This window comes from Salvelinus alpinus, chromosome 8 (assembly GCF_045679555.1).
Source record: "Salvelinus alpinus chromosome 8, SLU_Salpinus.1, whole genome shotgun sequence".
NCBI lineage: Eukaryota > Metazoa > Chordata > Actinopteri > Salmoniformes > Salmonidae > Salvelinus > Salvelinus alpinus.
This window is the reverse complement of record NC_092093.1, coordinates 68,954,154-68,969,183: the sequence shown is the minus strand read 5'-3', so window position 1 is coordinate 68,969,183 and position 15,030 is coordinate 68,954,154.

Sequence of the window (15,030 nt, the reverse complement as noted above, 5' to 3'; positions counted from 1 at the left end):
TCTTCTTGGGTAAGTCACTAAGAGTGATTACAGCTGTGAGTCTTCTTGGGTAAGTCTCTAAGAGTGATTACAGCTGTGAGTCTTCTTGGGTAAGTCTCTAAGACTGATTACAGCTGTGAGTCTTCTTGGGTAAGTCTCTAAGAGTGATTACAGCTGTGAGTCTTCTTGGGTAAGTCTCTAAGAGTGATTACAGCTGTGAGTCTTCTTGGGTAAGTCTCTAAGAGCTTTGCACACCTGGATTGTGAAATATTTGACCACTATTCCTTTCAAAATTCTTCAAGCTCTGTCAAAGTGTTGGGGATCATTGCTGGACAGCCATTTTCAAATCTTGCGGGAGGTTTTCAAGCAGATTTAAGTCAAAACTGTAACTTGGCAACTCAGAAGACATTCACACTCTTCTTGGTAAGCGACTCCAGTGTAGATTTGGCCTTGTGTTGTAGGTTATTGCTGAAAGGTGAATTCCTCTCCCAGTGTTTGGTATAAAGCAGACTGAAGGTTTTCCTCTAGGATTTTGTCTGTGGTTAGGTCGATTCCGTTTTGCTGATGTCAAGCATACCATACCATGATGCAGCCTCCACCATACTTGAAAATTAGGAGGCAATTATACAGTGAGGTGTTGCGTTGGATTTGCCCCAAACATAAGGCTTTTCATTTTGGCCCAAAAGTGTATTCCTTTGCCGTGTTAAAAAAAAAATGTATTACTTTAGTGCCTTGTTGCATACAGGATGCATGTTTTGTAACATTTTAATTCGGTATATTATTTTATTTATTTTCACTCTGTCATTTAGGTCATTATTGTGGAGTGTACGATGTTGATCCAAACTCTGTTTTCTCCCATCACTGCCATTGAACTCTGGAGCTGTTTTATAATCACTAATGTCCTTATGGTGATATATTTTGTGTAGATCATTTAGTATTTTATGTAGATCAATAACCCCCAAAAAATCACAATTACATCTATTTCAATCCCACTTTGTAATGTAACAAAATTAGAAAAAAATCCAGGGTGGTGAGTACTTATGATACCCCACTGTATGTTTACCTTGCCAAAGAAAATCTCTCTATCTCTCTCTTTCTCGAGCTCACTCCCTTGCTTATTTGCTCCCTTTACCTCTGAGGGTTTGAAAAGATCACAGCACCATGTATACACAATATAACATGTTTTTATTTCAGTGTTTTAGTGTGTTTGGACAGCTAGCGTTGGTGGCTAACCGCTGCTAATGATCTCCTATATTGTAGGCTTTCACTAGCAAAGACATATTCTTACCAAGACCTTAAATTAGCACTCACACTGTGCTGAGAGAACCTCAATTACAATTTAATTTCTGCCTGCGAGTTGGGAAGACACATGGTTATGGTAATCTAAATGATTACATTTCATTATTTTGTGTTCTGTGGGGAAAATAATTTGGGCTTGTCACAATGATTATTGATGGCCTTTTGTGTGGAATAGAAAACTCTGAAATAATGTTTAGAAAATCTGTAATTTGCTGTAACATTCTGGAGAGGGTCAAGAGCTTCAATCTTTATTTAACTAGGCAAGTCAGTTAAGAACAAATTCGTATTTACAATGACAGCCTACCCCGGCAAAACCCTCCCTTAACCTGGACGATGCTGGGACTCCCGATCACGGCCGGTTGTGATACAGCCCGGGATCAAACAAGGGTCTGTAGTGACGCCTCTAGCACTGAGATGCAGTGACTTAAACCGCTGCGCCACTCGAGAGCTCCCAGTCATTCAGGACATTCATGCCAAACGTCTGAGAAAGGCCCGAAAAATTGCTAAAAATCCCCCCAGACATGGATTGTTCTCTCTGCTTCCGTCCGGCAGGCGGTACCGGAGCATCGGCTCTCGGACCAACAGTCTGCAAGACAGCTTCTTTCCACAAGCCAAAAGACTGCTGAACAGCTAACAACAGCTGCCCACTCACTCTCACGGACTGTCTGCACTGACTCTCACCCACAGGTCTCTACCTACACACTCACACACACCTACACTCACACACACCTACAATGACACACTCACACACACCTACACTCTCACACACCTACAATGACACACTCACACACACCTACACTCACACACACCTACACTGACACACGCACACACACCTACACTCACACACACCTACACTGACACACGCACACACACCTACACTCACACACACCTACACTGACACACTCACACGCACACGTACACGCACACGCACACGTACACGTACACACACACGCACACCCACTCACCACTTACGCTGCTGCTATATTGGTTACTATTACCATCAGTATTTATTCTGCTACTAGTCACGTTTTATCCCTGTTTATATGTACATACAGTACCTACCGCAATTACTCCAGTTTCTTTGTGTTCTTTGTGTTCTTTTATTTTATCATATAAAAACAAGGTACGCATACATAATTATGCACTTGATTAAGAATCATTGAGGATATAACAAAAAAGTCTACGACTTATTTGCATTGTGGTCCTCTTCCTTGAGAGCCGTGCACATTGTAAGAATGGTACTGCACTGACCTGTATACACTATAACTTGTATTCTCCTGTTCCTTTTCTTCTCTCATACTTCTCCTGTGTGTTTCTTATCTATATTATTACTCTTATTACTGCATTGTTAGGGAAGTAAGCGTTTCACTGTTTTACACCTGCTGTATTCTGTGCACGTGACAAATAAATGCTGAAACTAAACGTGAAAAACTCACGTCGCTATTTATGGCTTGATTATTCATTATGTCAGGTGATTAAAAAGAGGGAAACCCAGACCTTGAAATTCACTTCAAACAAACACATTATTCCTAATGTTCGATGTGAGATTCGGCATTTTCCACATCTGTCAAGACCTTCAAAACACATCAGTCATCAGTGTTAATTGTTGCATATGTAAAAGCTGAGGTAGCTCAGAACACAAACTTGCCTCCACATACTGGGCAAAAACTGGTTCAATCCACATTGTTTCCAAAACTGATTGGACTTGAAAAAAGTGTTTAACCTAAATCAAATGACATGGTGACATGTTTTGTTGATTTCACGTTAGTTGACAATCAACCAAATGTAAATCAAAACTAGACGTTGAACTGATGTCTGTGCCCAGTGGGCAGCTTCTAGCCACAACTCTTTAAACAGACACACAGACACAGACACACACAGACACACACACAGCTCTCACAAACAAAACTCTCTCCCCACAACTCTTTAAAAAGCCATGCGTTGGTGGAATACTCAGCATTTTAGGGAAATGTGATCCCAAGCTATAAAAATATAGCAGGCAGGCTTTGAACATTGTGTGTGCGTGTGTATGTTTGTGTGGAAAGATTGTGTGTGTGTGTGAGTGTGTGCCTGTGTGTGTGTGTCTGTGTGTGTGCTGAGCCTTTGTGATGAGTGGTCTCAGCTGTGCAGGACACACAGTCATGACAACCAATCAGAGATAATTCAGAATCAGAGTGGATATGACGGCTGCATGGTCACCCGGGGGGAACTGTGTCTGTCTCTCTCTCTCTCTCTCTCTCTCTCTCTCTCTCTCTCTCTCTCTCTCTCTCTCTCTCTCTCTCTCTCTCTCTCTCTCTCTCTCTCTCTCGATTCCTTTCTATTCCACCTTTTATCTAGCTACCTATACCACAGTCATTGGTTTATAATGACAACCAACATTTTCCATACCTTGCCTATTTGGTGTTATGTTTGTTGGCACCATGTAGCCTACAGTATGTTTTATTCTTTATCCCTATCATAGTGAGCAGTGTAAAAGTACCACAAACGTTCAAGTATCTTATGCACTACTAGATAGTGATTGTCTCGGTTTATAATTAATCTAGCTAGCCACTAATCCAACCAAGGAAACGTCTGATAAACAGTTATATTTCCACTCAAAGCAGAAGTCCTAGCTGACGAGCTAAGAATTAGGAGCGTTCCATCCAGTCAGACCTATGATAGCGTGATCATAAAAACACAGGGAATTAAAAAGATGAGGAAAGTGGACTTTTTCCTGAGAGCTTTTGTTTAGTTAATTCCCTGTCGTCGACATCACTGCGCTAGCTCCGTTAGCCTGGAGAAAACGAGCGAGGAAGAGATTACATTTCAACTTCTAATTAAGGCAGCTTATTTACATATAGCTTTATAAATCATAATATATGCTAATGTGAATTTACATGGCAGAATGCTGTGTAGACAGTTCACGTGTCCTAAATATGTCCATAAACATTATGTTTTTAAATAAATGTGTAATTTCTAGCTACTTATCATGCATCTTCCTAAAATGTTTTCCAATTATGTGTTTTTCTTACATTGTTGAGTCGAGTGCAATTATGGTTTAGTATAGATTACACGCTGCTCTACCCGCAAGACATACGCAATCAGAACGCAATTCAAAACACTGCAGTAATTTCTGTTTTACAGCTTGCGTTTCAGATATGATGTAAATGTTATTTATGGGGTTTTAGTATAGGACAAGATATCTCGAGCAGAATGGTTGTCTGCGTTTATTTTGCCAAAGGACCACCCTTTTAGACCAATCAGCCGCTGGATCTAATCCATGGAACTCCCCCACATTCAACTGAGATGATCCAGAATACTCTGTAATCCACTCCAAACCTACTGTAGGACCTTCTAGAACAACAAGTATTACATGTAGAACTGAGATGATCCAGAATACTCTGTAATCCACTCCAAACCTACTGTAGGAACTTCTAGAACAACAAGTATTACATGTAGAACTGAGATGATCCAGAATACTCTGTAATCCACTCCAAACCTACTGTAGGAACTTCTAGAACAACAAGTATTACATGTAGAACTGAGATGATCCAGAATACTCTGTAATCCACTCCAAACCTACTGTAGGAACTTCTAGAACAACAAGTATTACATGTAGAACTGAGATGATCCAGAATACTCTGTAATCCACTCCAAACCTACTGTAGGAACTTCTAGAACAACAAGTATTACATGTAGAACTGAGATGATCCAGAATACTCTGTAATCCACTCCAAACCTACTGTAGGAACTTCTAGAACAACAAGTATTACATGTAGAACTGAGATGATCCAGAATACTCTGTAATCCACTCCAAACCTACTGTAGGAACTTCTAGAACAACAAGTATTACATGTAGAACTGAGATGATCCAGAATACTCTGTAATCCACTCCAAACCTACTGTAGGAACTTCTAGAACAACAAGTATTACATGTAGAACTGGGATGATCCAGAATACTCTGTAATCCACTCCAAACCTACTGTAGGAACTTCTAGAACAACAAGTATTACATGTAGAACTGAGATGATCCAGAATACTCTGTAATCCACTCCAAACCTACTGTAGGAACTTCTAGAACAACAAGTATTACATGTAGAACTGGGATGATCCAGAATACTCTGTAATCCACTCCAAACCTACTGTAGGAACTTCTAGAACAACAAGTATTACATGTAGAACTGAGATGATCCAGAATACTCTGTAATCCACTCCAAACCTACTGTAGGAACTTCTAGAACAACAAGTATTACATGTAGAACTGAGATGATCCAGAATACTCTGTAATCCACTCCAAACCTACTGTAGGAACTTCTAGAACAACAAGTATTACATGTAGAACTGGGATGATTCCAAATTTGCATAACAGATAATAAAGCAAAGAGACATCCAAGGCAGTCCTATGTATTTTAAACAGCATTTGTTGTATTGGAACACTGGAATGGGCTAAGGCATTAAAGATCAACAGGAAAATGTGTTAATATTTCTAAGCTTGCTGCCTGTTTGCATTTTTGGTGTGTGTGTATGCGTGTGTTCCATGTTTTCCCTCAGGTTATAAATTGAAAACACGTCCTTCCTCTCGCTCTCTCTCTCTCTCCATTCTCTCGCTCCCTTCTTTATAGCACTCCTGGAAAATGGTTGTCATTTGTTTGTGTGAACTTCCCATAACCCTCGGGAGTGGGGAGCGGTCCTGAATAAAACTCAGCGTGTGTGCTGTGTATTCTGTCAACCAACCTACTTCTCCCCCTCTCCTCTTCTCCTTCTTGCTTTTCCTCTTCCTCATATGTACCCTCCCCTCTCCTCATCATCAAGTTCTTCCTCTCTTCCTGCTCTTCTCTACACCTGGTTTCTCACCTTCCACCTCCTTCCTCATAATTATTTGATGGTCTTCAATCTTCCTCTTTATCCACCTTTCTTTCTCTCCTCCTCCCCTCTTCTCTATTCCCCTCTTCTCTATTCCCCTCTTCTCTATTCCTCTCTTCTCTATTCCCCTCTTCTCTATTCCTTTCTTCTCTATTCCCCTCTTCTCTATTCACCTCTTCTATATTCCCCTCTTCTCTATTCCACTCTTCTATATTCCCCTCTTCTCTATTCCCCCCTTCTATATTCCCCTTTTCTATATTCCCCTCTTCTATATTCCCCTCTTCTCTATTCCCCTCTTCTATATTCCCATCTTCTATATTCCCCTCTTCTATATTCCCATCTTCCATATTCCCCTCTTCTATATTCCCATCTTCCATATTCCCCTCTTCTATATTCCCATCTTCTCTATTCCCCCCTTCTATATTCCCCTTTTCTATATTCCCCTCCTCTCTATTCCTCTCTTCTATATTCACCTCTTCTCTATTCCCCTCTTCCATATTCCCCTCTTCTATATTCCCATCTTCCATATTCCCCTCTTCTATATTCCCATCTTCTCTATTCCCCCCTTCTATATTCCCCTTTTCTATATTCCCATCTTCTATATTCCCCTCTTCTCTATTCCCCTCTTCTATATTCCCCTCTTCTCTATTCCCCTCTTCTCTATTCCCCCCTTCTATATTCCCCTCTTCTCTATCCCCCCCTTCTATATTCCCCCCTTCTCTATTCCCCTCTTCCATATTCCCCCCTTCTATATTCCCCTCTTCTCTATTCCCCCCTTCTATATTCCCCTCTTCTATATTCCCCTCTTCTCTATTCCCCTCTTCTCTATTCCCCCCTTCTATATTCCCCTCTTCTCTATCCCCCCCTTCTATATTCCCCTCTTCTCTATTCCCCTCTTCTCTATTCACCCCTTCTATATTCCCCTCTTCTCTATTACCCCTTCTATATTCCCCCCTTCTCTATTCCCCTCTTCCATATTCCCCTCTTCTCTATTCCCCCTTCTATATTCCCCTCTTCTCTATTCCCCCCTTCTATATTCCCCCCTTCTCTATTCCCCCTTCTATATTCCCCTCTTCTCTATTCCCCCCTTCTATATTCCCCCTTCTATATTCCCCTTTTCTATATTCCCCCCTCCTCTATTCCCCTCTTCTCTATTCCCCTCTTCTCTATTCACCCCTTCTATATTCCCCTCTTCTCTATTACCCCTTCTATATTCCCCCCTTCTCTATTCCCCTCTTCCATATTCCCCTCTTCTCTATTCCCCCTTCTATATTCCCCTCTTCTCTATTCCCCCCTTCTATATTCCCCACTTCTCTATTCCCCCTTCTATATTCCCCTCTTCTCTATTCCCCCCTTCTATATTCCCCCTTCTATATTCCCCTTTTCTATATTCCCCCCTCCTCTATTCCCCTCTTCTATATTCCCTTATTCTATATTCCCCTCTTCTATATTCACCTCTTCTCTATTCCCCTCTTCTCTATTCCCCCCTTCTCTATTCCCCTCTTCTATATTCCCCTCTTCTATATTCCCCTCTTCTATATTCCTCTCTTTCGGGAATATAGGCACATTTCATTACCGAACCACACATCTTATCAGACATTCTCTCTCTCCTTCCTAACACGTATTCATCCCAGAACTCTCATCAGTAGTCCTCTCCTTTTAATTCCCCTAATGTGTACACACACACACACACACACACACACACACACACACACACACACACACACACACACACACACACGCACACGGACGCACACGCACGCACACACACACACACACAAGCATCACAGAGAAGAAGAGGGGTGTGTGTGCAGTGCATGAAAATGTTTGTCAAACTATTTGTATTACCCCCCCCCCCCCCGACTGGTGTGTTCGAACCGAAAACTAATTTGAATATTGTAAACAAATGTAGCAGAGAGAGAGAAGGTGATAGGTTAACCTGGGCTAGAATGATTTGCATAATTGGCTCTGGTGGTTTAAATTACAGCACACTGTATGGGTGAAGGGAGAGGGAGGGAGGGAGGGAACTTACAGCCCAAACCAGCCAATTGGAGTGTAGAAATTCCCTCTCTGTCCAACCCGTCGAAATACAGGTCCCTCCCCTCAGCCTGTCCCCATCACAACCAAGGTGTCAAATTGCTGTGTGTGTGTGTGTGTGTGTGTGTGTGTGTGTGTGTGTGTGTGTGTGTGTGTGTGTGTGTGTGTGTAAGCCAGACAAGGAGAGAGGGAATGAATTTGCATTCCATATCTGCACCCAAAATGTGGAAGGCGAGGGAGGCCACACAGAGAGAGTTGAGTGGAGAGGGAGGGCCCATTTCCCCTCTACAAAATAAAACCCAATTTTCGCAGCCCCATATCCTGGCTGAATTGTGTGTGTGTGTGTGTGTGTGTGTGTGTGTGTGTGTGTGTGTGTGTGTGTGTGTGTGTGTGTGTGTGTGTGTGTGTGTGTGTGTGTATGTGTGTACATGTGTGTGTGTACAGGGATAAGGGCACAGTAAATAAATCACGGGGGCTTTCTAGCAGAAGGTCACTGTCTGACCCCTCTGTCTCATTTTAGGACACACACACACACACACACACACACACACACACACACACACACACACACACACACACACACACACACACACACACACACACACACACACACACACACACACACACACACATTCTGTCTGACAGTCTCCTGCCCCTGATTTCGGGCAGACCTGGGTTATTCTCCAACCATATTACCTTCTTCCACAGTCGGTGTCAGAAAGGAGTCAGACACACTCTCACACACACCTAGACAGTCAGTCAGGGAGACCGGAGGGAAGGCCGAAACGCTCTGGTAAATATATCTAAATCTTTGATAAAGTTTTTTGGGTGTGTGTGTTTGCATTGGCATGCGAGTCCATGTCTCTCTTAGACATTTAAGGTGAGCTTTTGTTATAATTGGGCCTGTGTGTGTGTGTGTGTGTGTGTGTGTGTGTGTGTGTGTGTGTGTGTGTGTGTGTGTGTGTGTGTGTGTGTGTGTGTGTGTGTGTGTGTGTGTGTGTGTGTGTGTGTGTGTGTGTGTGTGTGTGTGTGTGTGTGTGTGTGTGTGTGTGTGTGTGTAACTGAGAACATCTATACCCAAAGCTGTCTGGATCCTTATCTGTCCTTTAAAAGAGGTGGTTTTGGTTTTGGTGGGAGTGGCTGACCATCATCTACTGTATAATCATGTGAGGGAGGTCTTTACTTCATCACAGTGCTCCATTGGTGGGAGAGAGAGAACTCATTTTCATAGGGATGATTGACAAATGTGAGTAACCGTCTGTAACCGTTTTCAGTAAATTAAACTCGTTTGTAAATGTTGATGATGAGCCTGAAAATATGTGCTGTCATAAAATGTTGTACGTTTTGTGTAAAAAAAAAAAGATACATCTTTATTTCTTGAATTGTTAATGTAAAACATGCCTCTAAAATGAATTTCAATAAGCCATGAATATTACAGAGTTTAGTTTGGTTATTTATTATGCTAATATTTAATTATTCAGTCATACTGAAAACAGATACATGGAAAAGACATATACATTTTAACATCAATTCTGATACTGAAATTATTCTAAAATGAGGTTGTTACTATGAAGATAATGCAATAAGACATATAATTACAATAAATAAGTGCCTATTCACGTACAACATGCACTGAATAGTTATAAAACAATACATTATTAACAAATACATACCTTATTATCAAACATTATTATTATACTTATGCAAAAAAATATATATATATTCTAATGAGCCATTTACTTTATTTTCGTATTATTATCTTTTACTATTTCTTATGGTTGTTGCATTGTCGAGAAGGAACCTGCAAGTAAGCATTTAATTGGAGGGTGTATACCATGTGTATCCCTTACATACGACTAATAAAGCCTGAAACAAAGGCAACATCAGAATTTAGTAAACATTGTCAGTACATAGAAATCAGAAGAACATGAAATAAATGTGGCTGATTTAAAAGCTACCCTTTCTTCCTCTGGTTTTGGACACCAGCTGCATGCAGTAATATGAAACAGTTAGAGGAAACAAGAGATTGGGGTCTCTCTCTCTCTCTCTCTCTCTCTTTCTCTCTTGCTCGCTCTCATCTGACACATTGAAAATGAGAAACAGGGTGCACATTTTCAAATTCTTCCTAGAAAGGTGTAGCAGACATTGTGTTCACCTTCTCTACACCTCTCCCATTCTCTTTTTCCCTCTACGTGTCCCCAAATCAAATCTTCCTTCTCTTTCTACATTTCCTAAAATCTTACCCCATTTCCCCCTCCCTCCCTCTCTCCCTCCATCCCTCCATCCCTCCATCCGTCTCTGACCTTCAGCTTTGTGAGGGTGGAAATTGTGAACACCTAACTAGGGGGCTTAAGTGTAATCATGTAGTTAGCTGTAGAGATAGATTTAGACCAGGCAGACTGAGACTGACTGGTCCTGGGTCTGAGACTGATCCTTTATGGACACACACACACACACACACACACACACACCGCCCTGCCCAGAATGATTGGAGAGGAAATCAGACATTTGGTGTCTACTTCTACTTCCATAGGTGTCTGGCACTGGTACACATTCCACCAGGCTTAAACTAATAGTGTTGTCTTGGGAACGGACTTCTGGGAAAACTGGGAATACATAGAGCGCTTTGTTCTTCGCTGTCTTTGACTGTAGGCATTAAAGTTTTGTCAGGGTGTTTTACATTTTTCTTATTAACCATTTATTAATTATTTATCTTCTTGTGTTCTTTGGGAAGTTTGTATTAATGTCACGATTTTCTGTCTCAGATCTTTCAAAATCTAAAAGCCAATCAGTTAACTTCAAGAAAGCCTGAACACACAATGGCAGGCAAGTCACCACGATACAAGTCAGTATTCAACGTCCATCCATGTCTGAGGACATCGGGAGGTGACGTAGAAACCGGCCACTAGGGGCAACAGTGAGCGCTGTTATCTTCAAGCAGGCTTTTGTTTTGCTAGGGTGTTGTGGACGGGGATGACAGATGGGCGTAAGCATCTGCCTCTGGTTCCGAAGGTCCGAAGGTCTGAAGGTTGCATGTTTGAATATAGCGATAGAAAGTTGTTTTTGATCTATTTTTTACAAGCCTATCCCAAATCTTAATCCTTACCTTAACCATTCGAAGTTAATGCCTAACCTTAAGAATTCAGAGTTAATTCCTAAAATGTACCTTGGAATGACACAAAGAAGTAACCAAACACTTAAAATTTGACATTTGGACAGTAGCGGTGCGTGGGTAAACTCACTGGGGAAGCCAAGACAGAAAAAAAGCCACATTACAACCTATGTGCTGTGATAATTGCATTGCTTGCTCTATAAATTATTATTTCATATGCCTTGCGACTGTGATATATAGGGCTAAGACAAGAAGACACAGTTGCAGAATAAATTCAACCAAACCAGTCCACAAAGCATATTCCATGTAAAAAACTGTTACATGACCTACAGCATCATCAAGCAAGTTAATGTTTCTGACATTTTCAGACCACTAAACATCTATTGATTTAGAACCACAGAGAGTTACTGCAAGTTGCAAAGAAAACAGGAGCTGCCACCGCTATTCCAGCACCATTTCAACATTTCAACATCATCAAATCACCTCTGCTTAGTCTAATACAGCAACAACTAAAAGATAGCAAAAACAATTTAGTCCAATCAACGTAAGCTAAATAGTATGTGGTTGTCCATGGTTCTGATTTGTGTGTGTGTGTGTGTGTGCGTTCAAGTAGAATAAACACGTTGACTGACCCTACTTGTAGAGAAATGCCATCCTCCTCTCTTACAGTACACACTTTTAGTTTTTGTTGTCCTAGGCTACCTGGCTAAAATGCTTGCTCGCTAGCCTAACTTCCTTTCATGGGCAACGTTAGCTAGTTAACATTAGAGGGTCAGTTTTTGCTAGCTAGCTAGCCACCGGGAGGACAACAGCACAACGAGATGCAACAATTCAAGTTGTTTCTGTCAATGACATATTCATCTTTATGCGATGTGATAGGACTGAAGCCAAATACAACTGGCTTCCCTTGACACTTTTATTTTGGTGCGCAAGAACTATTTACTGTTGAGCTACCTCACTTTCGCTCAACACTAATTGGATTTAATTTTATAATTTTTGAATCAAAGGAGGCCAAATGCTTGCTGGCTTTCCTTGCATTCAATGTTACGGGCGGCAACAATGTCATACTCTTTACGACCAGACAGCATCAGATAGATGGCCTACACATACAGAGACAGAGGGGCGCTGTTTCGCTCTCTTGGATGCTATCTCCAGTGAGATACATTCAGCCTCATCGAGACAAAACATACATTCCTTTGTATGTATTTCTTGCCAAGGGAAGCCTGACTTTCCTTGGCACCCATGAATACACGCCACTGCTTTTGGAACTTTAACATTTTGACGTTTGAGAAACGTGGACAAACGTCTTATTCTAACGGGAGACTGGGAGAGCTTGTTGCACAATGGCCTTTGCAGGGCGAGATTGCTCAGCCCTGTATTCCCGATCATGTCCGATAGGTGTCAGTGTGTACCTATCTACACGACATGGTAGCCTCCGCTGGGAACTGCTATAAGATGGTGTGATCAGGGGAGCGGTAGAAAGCGAGGGAAGCAAGGAGGGAGAGAGAGAGAGGAAGGGAGATGAGCTGTTGCCGGTGGGTTATTGTCAAAGAGAGAAAATGGTGAACAAGCCGGTCTTTAGCTCTGCTTCTAGAATATTCTAAAGTAGCATCAATGATATGCACCCTGAAGTATTTGCCTTATCATGAAGTGCATTTATTATGGTGGAACCATACACATTCATCAACGGGCTAGGAGCGTTTTCTAAATAGAACCACCTTTCCTCCCTCTTCTCTCCCCCTCCTCAAAACAATACAGAAAACAACTGTTTTAAAACGCAATGACCCAGTCGATGTTTTGAAAATATTTCTCCCTCTCTCGTTCTCTTGCTCTCTGAATATTTTCCCTCTCACCAGCCTTATCTCTTGCTCTCCTTCTCCCGCTCTCTCTCTCTGCCCTTGCAAATCTGCTTATTGTATTACAGTTTATATATATATTTTTTTAATGAAGTTACAAAATAATTAAAAAAAATCCAAGAATCAGAATGATTGTACTCGAAATCTACTCTCTCTCTCTTTCTCTCCCCTTCTCTCGTTCTATCTCTCTCTCCCTCGCTCTTATCTTCATCATCTAATTCAAATTTGTATGAATTTTCTGCAAGCTCTTCCAGCTCTGACCCGTAACTCTGACATATATAATGGTCTTAATATCCAGATTAAATGTTTCTTTAATCTCTTCCACAACATGTGAAATTATTTCTGCAATCAACTACAAAGTCCCTGTCCTGATCCTGATTGGGCTTTGGCTTCTAAAAAACACTAGCCGTACCATGCAGATGTTCTCCTCTCTCTCCTCATCCCTTCTCTCCCCCTCTCCCCTCTTCCTTAACATAATCAGTAGGCTGTGTATGCTGGATATGGCTGTATGAATGTTCTCTGTAGGCCTACAGTCAATAGTATAGGTGCCCTCTGCTAAAGCTACTTTAACTTCAAATCAAGGACAAGGTACTTGTGTGTTTGTGTGTGTGTACTAGAGGACAGGCCTGTGTGCTCTGATGTGTTAGTCCAGACAGAGCATCCTCTTTAAGCAGAGTGAGAAGCTCTGGACTCTGATGTTGAACAGGGTAAATTGGAAGTGAAGATTGCCTTCCTTTCGACTTTATCTTTCCCCAATAAAACAGACCTGCGTTAGACTACAGCAACACCTATTGATTTTAACATCCTGGTAAATTAAGAAGGAGACAGCTTGGCTATTAGAGCTGGGGTGGTCACACGAGAGAGAGAGAGAGAGCGAGAGAGAGAGAGAGAGAGAGCGAGAGAGAGAGAGAGAGAGAGAGAGAGAGAGAGAGAGAGAGAGAGAGAGAGAGAGAGAGAGAGAGAGAGAGAGAGAGAGAGAGAGAGAGAGAGAGAGAGAGAGAGAGAGAGAGAGAGAGAGAGAGAGAGTCTCTAACAGCTGTTGTCTAAACCCAGCAGGTATGTCTGATGCTGAGGATGAAAAGAGAGAGATAGAGGGAATGCAAACGAGAGACAGGAAAGAAAGACGGTTGGAGAGAGAGAGGGGCTATGACATTTAAATAAGACCTCCCTGTCCCCCTTGCCCCCCTGGAGGGGTGCGTCCGCGCCTCTAGGACGGCCGGCTAATTATGCGGGGTGAGTAAAGGAAATGTGTATAAATATGTATATGCTGCGAGTGTTCTGCCGTAATGGAAGATAATATGCTACAGTGACACTGCATAGTCGGGGATAACGTATCACACACGCACGGCGCACGCATACACACACACACACACGCACCTCATTCAGGATGAGTGAATTACCTATACGTTTACAATAAAAGGACCAAAAGGCCAATCTACAGTATGCAGCGGTGGTAATATCTAGGGTAATATCAAGAGTAATGACTAAAATAAAGAATCCTAGAAGGCACAGAGATACAGGCAGGCCCGATTCAATTCTATTATAGTTAATGTGAGGCTACATAAATCTGTTTTTGGAATCTTCATTTGTTACACATTAAATGTTAGATTTGTCTTTATGTTCGTGTTGGTGTATGTGTGTGTATGGCTGCAGGAAATATAATGGGTTGGAGAGAGGGAGGGGGAGAGAGAGAAATGGAGAGAGGGAGAGGGAGAAATAGAGAGAGGGAGAGCAATAGAGAGAGAGAAATAGAGAAGGAGAGAGAGAAATAGAGAGGGAGAGAGCGAAATAGAGAGGGAGAGAAATAGAGAGGGAGAGAGAGAAATAGAGAGGGAGAGAAATAGAGAGAGGGAGAGAAATAGAGAGAGGGAGAGAAATAGAGAGGGAGAAAAATAGAGAGGGAGA